The 15,278-nt window shown below is 44.2% G+C and overlaps 1 protein-coding gene across 1 annotated transcript in view; it reads left to right on the top strand.

Annotated features, from left to right (window-relative positions):
- Positions 1-1,769: 1,769 nt before the first annotated feature.
- Positions 1,770-15,278, top strand: part of gzf1 (GDNF-inducible zinc finger protein 1) — a 29,524-nt gene continuing 16,015 nt past the window's right edge. The window contains exon 1 of the mRNA XM_080745145.1: positions 1,770-1,835. The gene's annotated coding sequence lies outside the window, so the exon portion shown is untranslated. The remainder of the gene's footprint in view (positions 1,836-15,278) is intronic.

Raw genomic sequence — 15,278 nt, forward strand, 5'->3', positions numbered from 1 at the left:
ACAGTTCGAGCCGCTGCGTAGCCAGCCTCCATATGTTGCGAATACGAACCAAACCTAAATGGCGTGCAGGAATGCCCTTTCGTTGGCGCCCGAGTCCCCTGCCCTCTTAAAAGTCTCTGCATGCTTGGGCCCATACTGTAATCCACCCTGACCAGCACCAAGCAGCCCAGGTCTAATGAGGGGACCATGATCTCACCATCATGCCCACGATGAATAACGGATTATTCAATTACAGGGGAACACAATGAATCACTCTTCTCTTGCCTGACAGTCTCCTCACCACTCATCTAACCCACTCATCGACACCGCCGATCAGAGAAGATGGGCCTGTTATCTCCGTAATGTGGATAAAACAGTGACAGTTGCCTCAGCGAGGGGGCCTATTCTAAAGGCTCCGGATCAAACGGGAACCCGTTATGGAAAATGTGACACAATTGTGTCTACGGAGAGAGGCTCTACGCGGAATATAATATGCTCTTTATTTCATAAACTAGACAGCGGGCCCGGCAGGATGCCTGACTGTGCCACTGCAGATTCCGGCCCGGGCCGACGAAATGGAATGAAATTACTTGAGGTGCAGCTTAAGTCCCGTGACTATTCGCTCAGCAGACAGACACACTGTCTGCTAACAAGAAGGCCCAGTACACGTGTGTGTCTGTGTGGCGAAACACTCTTCTCTCTCTTTGTCCTCATACATACCTTCTCGCTCGAACACACACACACACACCACCACGTGTCTCGTTTCCACAGAAAATGTGTCAATCACAGTTCTCACTGGAGGATCAGCCGGTGTGACCCCCACACCACCCTCTCTGCTCCCATTTTTGGACATTTCTGAAGTACACAAGGGGGGGGGTGGGGGGGGATGGGGACACGGGTTCATAGGACCAAAAAAAGACAGGGAGAGAAAACGGTCAGACCTCTGAAAAACAAATCAAGGTTCCCCTGGATAATCAGGGCTTTGCAGTGATCCACAGAGTCAGGAGGAATTCACAGCGAGCTCAGCGTTCAGGTTCGTGTACACTCCAGCTGAGGGTGGGCGATATGGAAAGATACCATTTCACGATACACAAGGGTCCATTTGGTTTCATTTGTATACTGTGAGAGTTAAGGGAGACCTTGACATTTTAAAGTTTGAGAACTACTCATTTAGACCAAAATGCAGTTTAAATTAATTATGCAATGAATCTCTGTATTAACAAATTCAACAAGGCTCCCTCATTAGTATCACGATATATACGATATCTCTGAAAAGGCATATCGTGGAGACATTGTATCGTCTCAACGATATTTATCAACCATATCGCCCACACCCCTACCGGACTACCTCAGCTGGACGACCTGAAGCTGTGCAGCAAATCGTTGTTGTCGCGTGGAAACCTTGCATGTCCCAAACCGTTTCGTATTTGTCATTTGAAAAAAAATACTTAAAAGAGTGAAAATAGCCAGCAATGCCACGACCATCACAAGGCATTCTTGTGTGATGAAGCAGGGCTTTACTTTACAAAAAAACAAACAAATGTGAAACTTGGAAGATACGAGGTTTCTGCCCGACAGTTACGAAATAATGGCTTCGACCAGGGCTATATTTTTATAGAACTCTCGGAAATCATTCACCAAAGGTTTTGAATTACAGCAGCACACAAGACAAACTAGTTTCAAACACACACATAACTATAACAACATCATTTTGGGGATAGGTTAATAAACAACATTAATCTTATGTTTTCAGAGCCAGGACATAATACCTGGAGGAGCACAGTTCACATGCTTAAATCTCCATCCTTTTGCTGTCTTTCGCTCCTGGGAGACTACCCAAGGAAAACAGATAAAATGTAAGTACAGAAGAAAACAGATCCAGGGAAAGCAACACCAAAGACCTTTCTGCAGTGTATATATTTGACAACTGGTGGAGTATTTGAAAAACAATCTGCCTTGAGCCGCTGTGTCAATAATCTGCAATGGAGCGGCGCGGTGTGGCATTTTCCACAGGACAATTTGTGGTTTGTTTAATCGCCGGAGTCTTTCTTCTCTTTTGCTGCAGACCCGATCAGTAATAACAATGTAGCTCTCCCAGTCAAAACAATCTCTACGACGCTATACGACTTACTGACCTCTGGATACAAGGACTGGCAAAAGCAGGAGTGTTATGTTGTACTGGTAACCGTCTGACTCAATTACATTTTTTAAACCTGACACTGTTGTATGGTGAAAATATTTTTACTGTGTGGTTGTAATATGTCATGTGTATTATTTGGGAGCGTGTCGCTGTTACTACATGTCATCTTTTCGACACCCGACTCTAACCCTCACCCTAACCTTAACCTCCGTGGAGTGAGTCGCTAAGTATATAGGTGAAGCCGATCTACATGTTCACAACACCTCGCGTTGGAGTTGTGAACATGTAGATCGGCTATTTTCACAATTTCTGTCATTAATATTTGACAATTTGGCCAATGTTGAATTTGTCATTTTAGAGGTATTAAAAAGTCCTTAAATTGTCACTTTAGAAATGTGCATATACCCTCTACACAGAGTCTATACACTTAAACTTTAAGTTGGTTTGTTTACTATTGAGTGAGAGAACAATGTTGCACATTCATCTGGGGACCCCCCCCCCCCTCCAGGCGGGCCTTGATGGTGTCGTAATGGCTGATTTTACACACTTGGTTGCACTCTGAGAATAGCAGATCTACAGTACAAGCTCACAACGTGTCGCAGCGCGACGCGTTGTGAGCTTGCAGATCTGCTATTCTCATAGTGCAACACCGGAGTGCAACCAAACATAATATTACTTGTCTTTTAGTTCTACTGGATCTCTTCTCCACTAGTCCCTACTGTGAAATTATAGTCTAGTTTTTATTTGTTGGCGAAATTGTCAATATATTTAGTCATAGTTTTAGTCATCATAGCTTAGTTTTCTATTTAGTTTCTATTTAGTTTTCGTCAGTGATAAAAGGTAGTCGACGAACATTTTTTCGTCATAGTTTTAGTCGACAAAATCAACACTGGAGTAGAACACACTTGAATCTGTCAGATCGCGCCGTGACTGAGAATATGTGTTGACTGACACCACGTTGTTACATTTGGGAGGCGGTGGCTCAGGAGGTAGAGCGGCCGCTTCGGAATCGTAAGGTTTCTCGGTTCGATCCCGGGCTCCTCCTGTGTGTTTCAAGGTTTCCTTGAGCAAGAAACTGAACCCCTTAACAGATTGGTGCCTTGCATGGTTTCTTCTGCCATCTGTGTGTGTGTGTGTGTGTGTGTGTGTGTGTGTGTGTGTGTGTGTGTGTGTGTGTGTGTGTGTGTGTGTGTGTGTGTGTGTGTCTGTGTGTTGTGTGTGTGTGTGTGTGTGTGTGTGTGTGTGTGTGTGTGTGTGTGTGTGTGTGTGTGTGTGTGTGTGTGTGTGTGTGTGTGTGTGTAATGTGCTTTGGATAAAAGCCACTATATTAAAAAAACACCATTTACATTAGGTCAAACATTTCATAAATAGCCCAGGCTATTTTCACAATAGTACCGTGATATACAAAATCAACTTTTACAACTCCAAGTGCTCGTCAAGGTAGGGGGGTCCCCAGTTCAAATATGATTATTTTGGGGGTTGCGATCTGAAAAAGTTGAGAATCACTGTCCTAGAGGATCAGCTGTCTCCTCCTCCTCCTCCTCTCCCCACCAAAATCACCTTCTTCCCCTCTCCAGAGTCCATACCCTCTATTCACAAACACTGGAGGGTCGCGGACACATTTTTATGGGTCCCTTTAATTTTTTTGTTTCCTATATTTAGTTTTTAATTATTATTATTTCAAAAGATTTTCAAAAAACATTCCCAAAAAAAGCAAAATGACTTTTCTAATCATGAATAGTTAAAAGAAGAAACAAAGAAATTCCATAAACTAGAAAACAAATGTTCAAGGAGGAGTGAAAATAGCCAATCTTCAAGCTCACAACACTGCACTATAAGCGACGCATTGCGAGCTTGTAGATCTGGGTTTGTGGATTTGGGTCCTGGGAAAAGGTCTAATTCCTCTTTTGGGTCTTGAGCTAAATGTTTGGGAACCACAATGTTTGGGTCAAATCCTTTCTATCTTCTCCATCCAGCACCTTTAAGCAATGTATATTATATATATATATAATTGCTCTAGTACAGGGGTTCTCAAACCTTTTTAGGCCGTGACCCCCAACATAAACATATATAAACTGGGGACCCCCGACCTGACAAGCACTTGGAATTGTAGGTACATTTAATGTGACTCGGTTCCAATTTGGGGACCCCACTTGGGGTCCCGACCCCAAGTTTGAGAACCACTGCTCTAGTATGACAGTATCTCTCTCCATTAACATTGTCCAGAAGGTCTTGGCCTTGCTATAACCGCACATAACTGTTTGCTTAATAATGTTGCCTATCTAGAAATGTCAGCTTACTCCATTCAACTTCACTCAGTAACTGGTAATCAATGAATGAACGTAGCAGTGGATAATGGCACCAGTTAAATGCCAACGACGTGAAAAAAGGGTGACCTTTGAACATTTTACGCACAAACCCATAACTGATACACTCAAGGCATTTCCAGACTGGACCTGTAATTGGTCCGTCTTTTCCTCCATTAACTTGGGGGGGACGGAGGCAGGGGTGTTGCACCAAATTCTGGGCCCTGGGTACAAGGATTCACTGCGGGCCCCCCATGAATGTTCTACATGGGGGGGAGGGTTTAACCCATTTAGACTGGGAACGCATGATTACGCGTTATTTTGTGCTTTAACTATTGAAAAATAGCAGATATACAAGCTCCGGTGCCACGCTGCGAGCTTGTAGATCTGATATTTTTGAAAAATCGTGAAGATTTGTGCAAAGTTGTGAATATTTTCTAATCCTTAGGTTTTTTGAAAAACCTATGTTTCTATGTCAGTGGTGCTCAAACTTTTTCATGTGAAGGACCCCCAAAATGATATGTATTTGGCAACAAACCTCCATCTCAAAATATTTAGTTCCAGGGACCCACCGGAAGCAAAATTTGAGTTACAAATGTTCGCTTAAAAAAATACATATATTCAAAGATTTGACCACATTTTCACAACTTTTAAAAAATAGCAGTGCCGCACTGTGAGCTTGTAGATCTGCTATTTTTCAATGGCTAAAGTATAAAATAATTAAGGCCCCTCCACCTTGGGCCCTAGTAACTCAGTCCAACTTTCCCCCCCTTGTGACACCCCTGGACAGAGCTTGTAAGGATCGGGGGCAGAACTCCATTCAGAAACACCCCCACTTAGAAACATCCCCATTCAGAAATACCCCCACTGAGGTTAGGGTTTAGGTTAGGTTTAGGTGACACCGCCATTTAGAATAATGGAAGTCAATCTTCTGAATGGCAATGTTTCTGAATGGAGATGTGTGTAACCGTAAGGATGACCGAGAGAGGAGCTGGCATGCAGTCAGCCGAGCACCTCCTCCTCCCCCCCATATACCCCCACACTGTTACGCAAGTGCTGGAGTCCTGCCATGTTACACAACTCCGGCAGCGGGTGAACCCAGAGGAGCCAGGGTTAAGCACTTAAGGTCTATTTTATACTTCATCGTACGTTGGTGGTGTCAAACAGAGCGTAAATAATCTCGATAATTGCTAAAAGGAAATCAATCTACGAGCTCACAGTAGATCAGCTATTTTTGCCATTTAAAAAAAAGGAAAAAAAGAAAATCTTTGAAAATTGGCACGTATTAATTGCATGCCCAAAACAGGGATACCAGGTTGAAAATGGTTAACTTGTCTATAGGGCTGCCATTTAGTACTGACGGTCCCCCTCGCCATGAAAGAAATAAACCCCAACACTGCCTGTGGATCTGTGGGAAGAAGTTTCCCACATCCGGATCAGTGTCGGGCCGGGTATATATTGTTACTGAGTGCGTTGGATTTGAGAGGGATAAGGTGTTCTCTAAGGTGCCCGGGGGCCACGCGCTACACAGTCGAGTACGCTACAGAGGAGGAGGGTTCTCTTTTTCTCGCTCCAGGAGACCACTATGCGTGTACAGACGACCCGCTGAACCCTGTCTGTGGGTAGGAGGGACTCTGTGTGTGTGTGTGTGTGTGTGTGTGTGTGTGTGTGTGTGTGTGTGTGTGTGTTGTGTGTGTGTGTGGTAGTAGTAGTTGGGCCAGACGGCCTGCCTCGCCAAGCCCAGCATGTGTTTCCTGTGCGGGAAGGCTCTAGCGTAATATAGTTTAAGTGTGTGTGTGTGTGTGTGTGTGTGTGTGTGTGTGTGTGTGTGTGTGTGTGTGTGTGTGTGTGTGTGTGAGTGAGTGAGTGAGTGAGTGAGTGAGTGAGTGAGTGAGTGAGTGAGTGAGTGAGTGAGTGAGTGAGTGAGAGAGAGAGAGAGAGAGAGAGAGAGAGAGAGAGAGAGAGAGAGAGAGAGAGAAAAGAGCAAGAAAACAACTAGAAAGGTGCAATTGTGGGAAATTGCAAGTGGTTGCACTGACGAGAGTCGTTAGCAGGGACGTGCAGAGAACGTTAAAGAGGCAGGGGCTGACATTTCTAAAAGGGCCTTTTAGTGAAACTATTGAAAATAGCAGACCTCCAAGAGCTTGGAGGTCGCCTATTTTCGCGGTACTTGATACCACACTAAACTAAGTATAATCAAGTGAATACTGAAGATGTGATTTACGGCATGTATTTCTACACAGAGAGGTCAATTCTTTCAACATAAGATGCTGCATTCAAGTTCAGGAGAGTTTGGACAAGGCAATCCTCTTGAATGCATGCCTTCAGGTATGGCATGGAAAGGGGGCATTTGCATTTATTTCACCATAGTGAAAACTGCATGCATGGTCAGCAGAGGGCACTTTTTTTTACAGACAAGTAAAAGGGCAGGGGCTCAAGCCCTATGTGTGCACGTGCCTGGTCGAGAGGAATCCACTGAGAACTGAATTCCGTCTTTATACTATACCATTTATATTACATATTGTTATGTCATGTGAAGCATGACAACTGTGACAACACGTGTGTGAAGCATGACCAAAAGCTTCACCTTGTTGTCGTGCAGCCTTACAACCTGGATAACATTACTCACAAGGTTTACCAAACCCAGGTTCACTTTGCTGGCAAAAGGTTCTCAGACCGAATACAATAGTGTGTTGCCTTTGCCTATAGCAACCACACTAAGAAAGAAAGCAAGCAAACAAACAACTAGAGAAGATGAGAGTAACAAACAGCGGGTAAAACAAGACAGGCAGAGGGAGAGAGAGACAAGAGCGGGAGATGCAGCAGCAGACGTAGAACTATATATACTAGTCCTTACCCGTTCAAAGATATGAGCTCCGAAATGATGTGCAGTGTGTGGATTATGGGATGTGCACTGTGCACACAGTATATGAGGGATGGAAAGTAACTTTAACTGGTGCTTGCATGCTAATATGTAGGAGCATCAATGTAAGAAATACCCGTTCCATTTAACGGCTACAGAGATACTGTGTACCGATCTGCATGATTTTGGACAACATCTGTAACAGGGCCAGAACCACCCCCCCCCCCCCCCCCCCGCCCGCCCGCCCGCCTGCCCGCCTGCACACACACACACTCCCCCCCCCCCCCCCCGTGTGTGTGTGTGTGTGTGGGTTTGTGTGTGATTGTGCATGGCCTGAACAACAGCGCCCCTCCCTTAACTCATTGAGTGCCTATCCCGAATTAGTTCGGGATATATTATCGCATCCCAGAGTGCCTATCCCGAACTAGTTCGGGATATTAAAAAAAAAAAAAAAAAAAAAAATTGAAAAAATTTTTTTTGAATTTTTTTTTTTGGACCCCATCAAATCTAGTGAACATGATTTCAATCGCGATTTTGCATGTTCCACCCCCATACAACCCCATCTAACATACAGGGCAGCCATGTTTGTTTACATAACATGTAAAACATAATGGCGATTATCTCAAGAATGCCTGAACGGATTTCCAATCGGATTTTTTTGTTTGAAAGCTTTGAACAAACTGCACAAATCCACTCCAATGCAATCCAGGATTGCATTGGATTTTTTAGAGCTCATTCTTCTCTGTTTTTTTCCCATGCATGAGGTGTGCAAGGTTTAATCATGGCTAAGTTGACGAAAATAAGGCTTCTAAAATGCTTGGTAGCCAATAGCTAACTTCAAGCTAACTTCATCCTCTTCCTGTACATGCACAAAGGAAAGTGTTCAGGCAAGTCATGGCTGCAGGGCTTCTGCATATACCAGCATATCTCTATGGGATTTTCTATGGCCACTGGGCGCCCTCTAGTGGTGAAAGGGGTGGCACTAAATGAGTTAACATGTGTGGTCACAAAAGGTACTGTAGGCTAAATAGATATAGATACACCATAAAAATGCAATTATACAGCATACGATTTGTGAAAGTGACAAACGGGCTTCACAGTTATGTCAGGTGTGTTCATATGCTGATGGTGATGCGATTTCAGATCAATTGCTCCAGCCACTGAGGAGAAACGCGGTTTCAGACAGACAGACACTCAGACAGACAGACAGACATTCGGAAAATTATATGTTAGATATAGAGCAAGGGTCTTCAACAGGGGGTCCGGGACCCCTAGGGGGTCCTCAGAGTTACTACAAGGGGGCCGCCATATCTTTGTGATAGGATCATGTTTTTTTTACATTAACCGCTTGAACCCTCGCATCCCTATTCTGAGTGGAAGATTAGCCAAATGCGCCTCGCACTGCGAGGCGTTGTAAGTTTGTAGATTGGCTATTTTTGGCAAAGAGGTTTGTAGCGGGAAAAGATGAGCAGACTAGGGATGGACATTGGAATCGGCCAATATGAAAAATCGGCAGGTATGATATCAAACCGGCCGAAGCGGTGACCGCCAATTGTGTCTATGGCACTGCACAGCATGATGCTCTGGTCCTGTGACTAAAGTAAACATTAGCAAGTAGCAGCCAGTCTACTTAAAGGGCCATTTATAGTTAGTGGCAGCCTACAGAATACAGGTGGTGATGATTACCTTTGCAATGTAAGGATATATTCCATAATCCTGTGTCAATGTCGTCTCCAAAAAGAAGGGGAAAAAAGCATGCGTCACCTCTTTTCCTCCTGCCTAGTCCAGACGGTCATATTAGACTGGATATTGTCTGTGATTTTGGATATTGTACTATTGTGATTGATTTGGCATTAGTGTTCTTCTAGCTTATTGGTACTCAAATTGAAGTATGTATTGTAGGCCTACTTGGCCTGAAAAAAAGGGTATTGGAGCAACCCTATTTTCTAGTTCTTAGCTAAAGAAATCGGTATCGGAAAAATCGGTTTTGGCAGGTCAGACCTTCATAAAACCGGTGGATCGGTATCGGCCACGAATTTTGCAATCGGTCAGTATTTGACGGTTCAAGTGGTTAAATATCTGAAAATACACATTACTTCAGCATGATGACAGTGCTGTCGAACAAGTCTAAGCTGTCTAAGAAATCTATAATCTGCAACACAATTTTATACAATATGTAGCAGGTGGGGGGCGGTCCCTGCTTCATCTTGCTCTAAGCTAAGGGGTCCTTGGCCTGAAAACGCTGAAAGACCCCTGATATATAAAGGTTCATGCCACTTACTCCCATCTCCATCTTGCATTTTGTAAGTCACTCTGGATAAGATAAGAGTGTCTGCTAAATGCCTAAAATTGTAAATTGTAGAGAGAGAGAGAGAGAGAGAGAGGAAAAGAGAGGAGTGCAGTCTTTAGAGGGTGCCTGGAAGGCCTCCAGAATCCTGTGCTCAAACCAACCATAAAATTCCAACTGAAGCCACAAACCCAGTATGAGCACTGGATTGGGAGCTGCGTGCCCACAATGGGGGAGGATGTGTGTGTGTGCATGTTAGTGTGCATGTTTATGCACGTGTGTGTGTGTGTGTGTGTGTGTGTGTGTGTGTGTGTGTGTGTGTGTGCATGCGTGCGTGCGTGCGTGCGTGCGTGCGTGTGCGTGTGCGTGCGTGCGTGCCGTGTATACAATAGGCTATATGACTGTATGTGTGCGTGTGCATATGAACGTGTATAGTAGTTGGGTTGCATATTTGTGCACTTACAGTAGGTGTGTATATTGGTGTAAGCATGTGTGTGCACTTGTGTACAGTATGTGTGTGTGTGTGTGTGTGTGTGTGTGTGTGTGTGTGTGTGTGTGTGTGTGTGTGTGTGTGTGTGTGTGAAACATGTGATTAAAGGGTCCGAGCAGAGGAGGCGAGTGATGCAATCTGCGGAAGCGTACAGCAGAGGACATGCAGGCGGCAGGAAGGAAGGGTGGGATGAGAGGGAAGGAGGAATTGTTGCTTCTGGGGGATCCAGCTCTCCAGGAATGTGCTGACGGCCGAGTCCCACGCAGCCAAGGGATTGCAATGCATTCTGGGAAATGTGCGGAGGTGACACCACCTGTTTTGGCGGTGCAGTCAGTGTGATAAGACGCTTTTAACAAAATGCACAGACTCAGGTCAGGGTTTGAATGGTCTCAAGGTAGCCAGATGATTAGATAGATAGATAACATCTGGGGTACAACCGTGCAACTATTGAAAAGTTGTTAAGAACCATGCCGACACAAAGGAAATGTGTGACAAACATGAATGTACCAATCACAGCCCTTCTTAAACAAAGCACTGATCAACCATGGACTACTGTAACAGCCCAAGTAACGGTTCTCTCTGGTAAAACCTGGACATGTTAACTTGTGATTGTGACGTTCCATCAGTGGAATTGATGATTGTAAAATGGTGGGTATGACCACGTGAGAATAGGGTTTGAATGTCTTGCAAGACCACATGTCTTGCAAGACCGAAGTTCATAACAGATCGAGTCATCCTGCTTCTCCTAAAAGCACATTTAGTCTTTCTCGCTAGCTGTAGGCTGGAGTCCACCCTCACATGGTAGCAAGTGAATTACGGTCTATTTTTGTGCAAGCCACACAGTGTCCACAAGCTCCCACACGCGCTCGGTGGGTAAGGTTATTGGTAAGCCCGGACAAATAGTCTATTTATGAGCATCGCTAGAGCAGGCAGTTGCCCTTGAGCTGGTTTTGTCTGCTGTCTGAAGTGCTAAGTGCTGTATACAGTTACAATAGACAGAACATTCACAAGGACAGCTGAAGGTGGGGAAGGCAATGGAGGCAGTGGGAGGGAGCGAGGGGGAGCCTGATGGAGCACTGGGAATAGAGATGGTGAGTCAGAGGCCATTTGGAAAGTAATTTCATCTCTGAATGCTGTATATCTTTTCATCAATGAATGGGAAAATATTTTCCGAGCCAGGCAGGCCAAAGGAGGAAAAACATCTCTGTTTGATAAAATTGAGTTTGCAGGGGGGGGAGAAGAAAAAAAAATACGGATATAATTCAATTGTCTGATTACTCTTGTAATCTCTAACAGGTAACGGTGTTTCAATACACTTCAGGGAAGGGCTGAATCTGGAAGAATCAAAGTGGATTCCAGGAACTCTGTGGGTTCCTTTATGGGGGTCTAAATTGACCCATACAAGTCTGTAACTCTGACAGTGTACAAATGGAACCAAATGAACCCTAACGGGCCCATTGGTTCCATTTGTACACGGTCAGAGTTAAGGGGAGACCTTGAAATGTCAAAGTTTGAGAAACACTGGCCTAGACAATCTTGGTCAGCCCCCCTCTTTCCAGACACTTACACCCCATTTACTGTAAGTCGCTAAGAGGGAGCTACCATGAACAGGTCTGAACTGATGTGTGTACCCTGGCGTTGGCTTATCAGCCCGTTTTGAGCCTTGGCCTTGACAGCACTACACAAACACACACACACAACGTGTGACTCATGTCGTGTTTTCATTGCATAAATATGGGTGGATGTAGTCTCGTCCATTTACCAAAAACAAACCCGGTGCACTTTCTCCACATTTGCACAAAATCAATAAAGAATATTCTAGTATCATGGCTAGGCAGGGCAGCAAAACAGTGAGTAACCCTAAGCGCTGCTGGAGGACATGCCCAAATGCTCAAAGCTGAAAACCCATTCCGATTACATGAATCCTGTATCATTATCTCCAAATATGTTTTCTTTTAACGGAGTTCGCTCAATGAGAGGGAAGCCACCGTTGGCTAGCGAACCGCAGCCAGGGGTGTCACAAGGGGGGCGGGGGGGTGGAAGTGGGACTGAGTTACAAGGGCCCAAGGTGGAGGGGCCTTAATTATTTTATACTTTAGCTATTGAAAAATAGCAGATCCACAAGCTCACGGCGCGGTACCGAGTGCCCCGCTGCGAGCTTGTAGATCTGCTATTTTTGAAAACTTGTGTGCAAATCTTTGAATATATGTATTTTTTAAGCGAACATTTGTAACTCAAATGTTGCTTCTGGGGGTCTGTGGCCATATCATTTTTGGGGTCCTTCACATGAAAAGATTTGCGCACCACTGACATAGAAACATACGGTAGGCTTTTCAAAAAACCTTAGAAGGATTTTAAATAATTCAAAGACTTTTTGAATTGGAACTTTCACGATTTTTCAAAAATAGCAGATTTACTAGCTCTCTGTGAGCTTGTATATCTGCTATTTTTCAATAGTTAAAACACAAAATAATGCATTCCCAGTCTAAATGAGTTACGCCTCCCCCATGAAGAACATTCATGGGGGCCCCGCAGTGAATCCTTGTACCCAGGGCCCAGAATTTGGTGCGACACCCCTGACCGCAGCATACTGAGCTGGACTCGTTTCGGAGAGGCCTGGCAGCAGTCATGTGGTTGTACGGGCCAGCATAAAGAAAATGCTGTGGGTTTATAGTTGCACCGCAATCCGCCCAGCCTTCCATGTAATGTTCTTCTGCTGACCGTCGCTGGCCCAGTTCAATCTGCGTGGATTATGAGTCGACGGTGCCGAAGAACTGTGTGGGGAGAGGTTGTGCGAGGACACAGAGATACAGCCCTCGCTGCATCCAAATCTACTGGGTTCAGTGTAACTGCAGTTCACAGTCCCCCAGCCAGAACACCCGCCAGCCCCCATGACCAAAGCTTCTGAATCCTCCACTGTTTGTGTGCATGTCTTCACAAACCCCAAATAACAAAAAATAAAAGGAATAAAAAAAGAATTCAGGGAGGTTGGCGTTTTGTTTTTTTGGCCGTGCGCACAGCAAACATTGGTTTGTTTGTGTACCGTGGTACGTCAGCGGTGATATTTTAAGCGCTGTGGAGGAGTCTATCCGTCGTTGAGCAAACACGACCCGGTGCCGGCAGAATGTTTTGTTTGCTGAGCCCATCACCTTTCATCAAGTGCCTTCACCACATCCTCCAAAGAAACAACAGATTGGTCATAAATCTCTGAAATGGCATTTGCATGTGGGCGTCCCAGGGGATGCAGGATAGGCTGAGGAACATGCCGTAAACTGGATTTAAATAGGATCTCAACAGTGTGGTGCCGGAAGTAAAATTCCAATACATTTTTTGGCATAGAGAATTTTATTATCAGCTATGTCTTGACAATTCAATGTAGAATAGACCCTATTCACGGCCCGCCCACGCACGCGCACTCAGCAAATTTCTCAGCAACTTCCTGGTGCTGACGTCAGCTTTGAAGGGTAAATTAATACAGAAATTGCTGGACTTAAAGCCAACAAATCATTATTTCAAACGGTAAAGTAAATTATAACGCTTTGTGCCTTTTACTATCTTGTGTTCTTGATCATGCTAGCCGTATTTTATACAACTGTACTATTCGGTAATTGCATTAAATTTGCGATTTCTGTGTTAACTCTATAGGCTTTTAGTAGGGTTTTCCCCTTCAACCGTGACGTCAGTACCAGGAAGTTGCGTAACGTGAATTTGGTCAATTACCATGAGCATGAGTGGTTGTAATTAAATCAATACTATATGGTCCTGTAGAAGCCACACGTCTTTGTGCAGTCAATCTAGTTTTAAGAAAAAAGTGTTTCATTCGCAATGTCATAGAGAAATACTTCACTATCCACAAATGAGCTTGCGTTGCCACATGAGTTTCAGCTACCCTAGATCCCATAGCCCAGAGACACAATCGTTGTTGTAAATCAGAATGTCAACTACAATATTTTACAACACTATTCAATATAAACATTACAATGATGACAACGGTTAAAGGTAAGAATAAACAAGCCACTGTAAATTATCGTATGATTAGAAGCATCAGAAAGCTATGCACAATGGCTTATGGGAAGATCTTGTACCTTTGCAATTTTTGGGCTTTTCACATTCTTTTTATGCACAGAATCATATATTTCATGGTGATGATTCATCATATCACTGGTTGGCTTGATTCCATGCTAAAACCTGAAATGTCTATACTCTCTAATTTATGGGAAATTATTTTCCTGTGCCAAAACCTTTCAAAACGTGGGAGGCCACTGTTGAGCTCTGTCAGCTGAGACTTAAAGTTTAGATCAATTAACTTCCCCTTAGAATAGAAAATAATCAGCACTGTGGGTCTATGACTGACATAACTTGTCACAGGTGGATGATTATACTCACCCGCCTACAGAGGCCCTAACATTTGATTCCAATTTGAGAATCAAATCACAGAGATAGGCCCTGCCCTCTACATTTTAAAGGCAATTACAGGCAAACAATATGGCATATCAAAGCCCAGTGACACTAATTGTCACATGTCTCACAAGACTCTTTGTGCCTAATTTGCTGTGTGGGGAAATCCTCTTCCTTCAACAGTGACATTTGTAGGCTTTGTGGCGCTTCCTATGGGTGTACGTGAAATTGCTTCTGGCTCTGAGTCGCTTAGAAGCCCCTCAAATTTTCATGAGTTCATTCAAAGTTTCATACCAATCGGTCCTGAGGTGTCCGAGATTACCTGCGCACGCACGCACGCACGCACGCACGCACGCACGCACGCACGCACGCACGCACACAGAGAAAACATCTTTCCCTTCCTGGCCTGTCAGCCTGGACAAACTACTGGTGATTGTTACACTGATATTGGTAACCTATCAATTTCAGTGGCACTATGTAATTTAGGTCAAGTCAAAACTAGGTACCGGAACACACTCTGTTGTATAACAGGCACAGCTATGCTAGGTTTTATTTAGAAACATAACACCTTTGGATAACATTTTGGAATCCTTATGCTAATCTTTCAACCATGTTATAAAATAAATAATGCACTTTTAAGGATGTGATTAGGGTAGCCAATTTCTTTCATTCATCCATCCATTTTTACAATAACAATATCACTCATTCATAGTCGGGTCACGCATGGAGCAGTTCTAGAAGAGAATCCCAGACTTCCCTATCCCTGGTCACATTATAGCTAGCTCTGACTGGGGGGGTTCCGAGGCATTCCCAGG

This window comes from Nannobrachium achirus, assembly GCF_963921795.1.
Source record: "Nannobrachium achirus genome assembly, chromosome: 16".
In the NCBI taxonomy this organism is placed as follows: Eukaryota; Metazoa; Chordata; class Actinopteri; order Myctophiformes; family Myctophidae; genus Nannobrachium; species Nannobrachium achirus.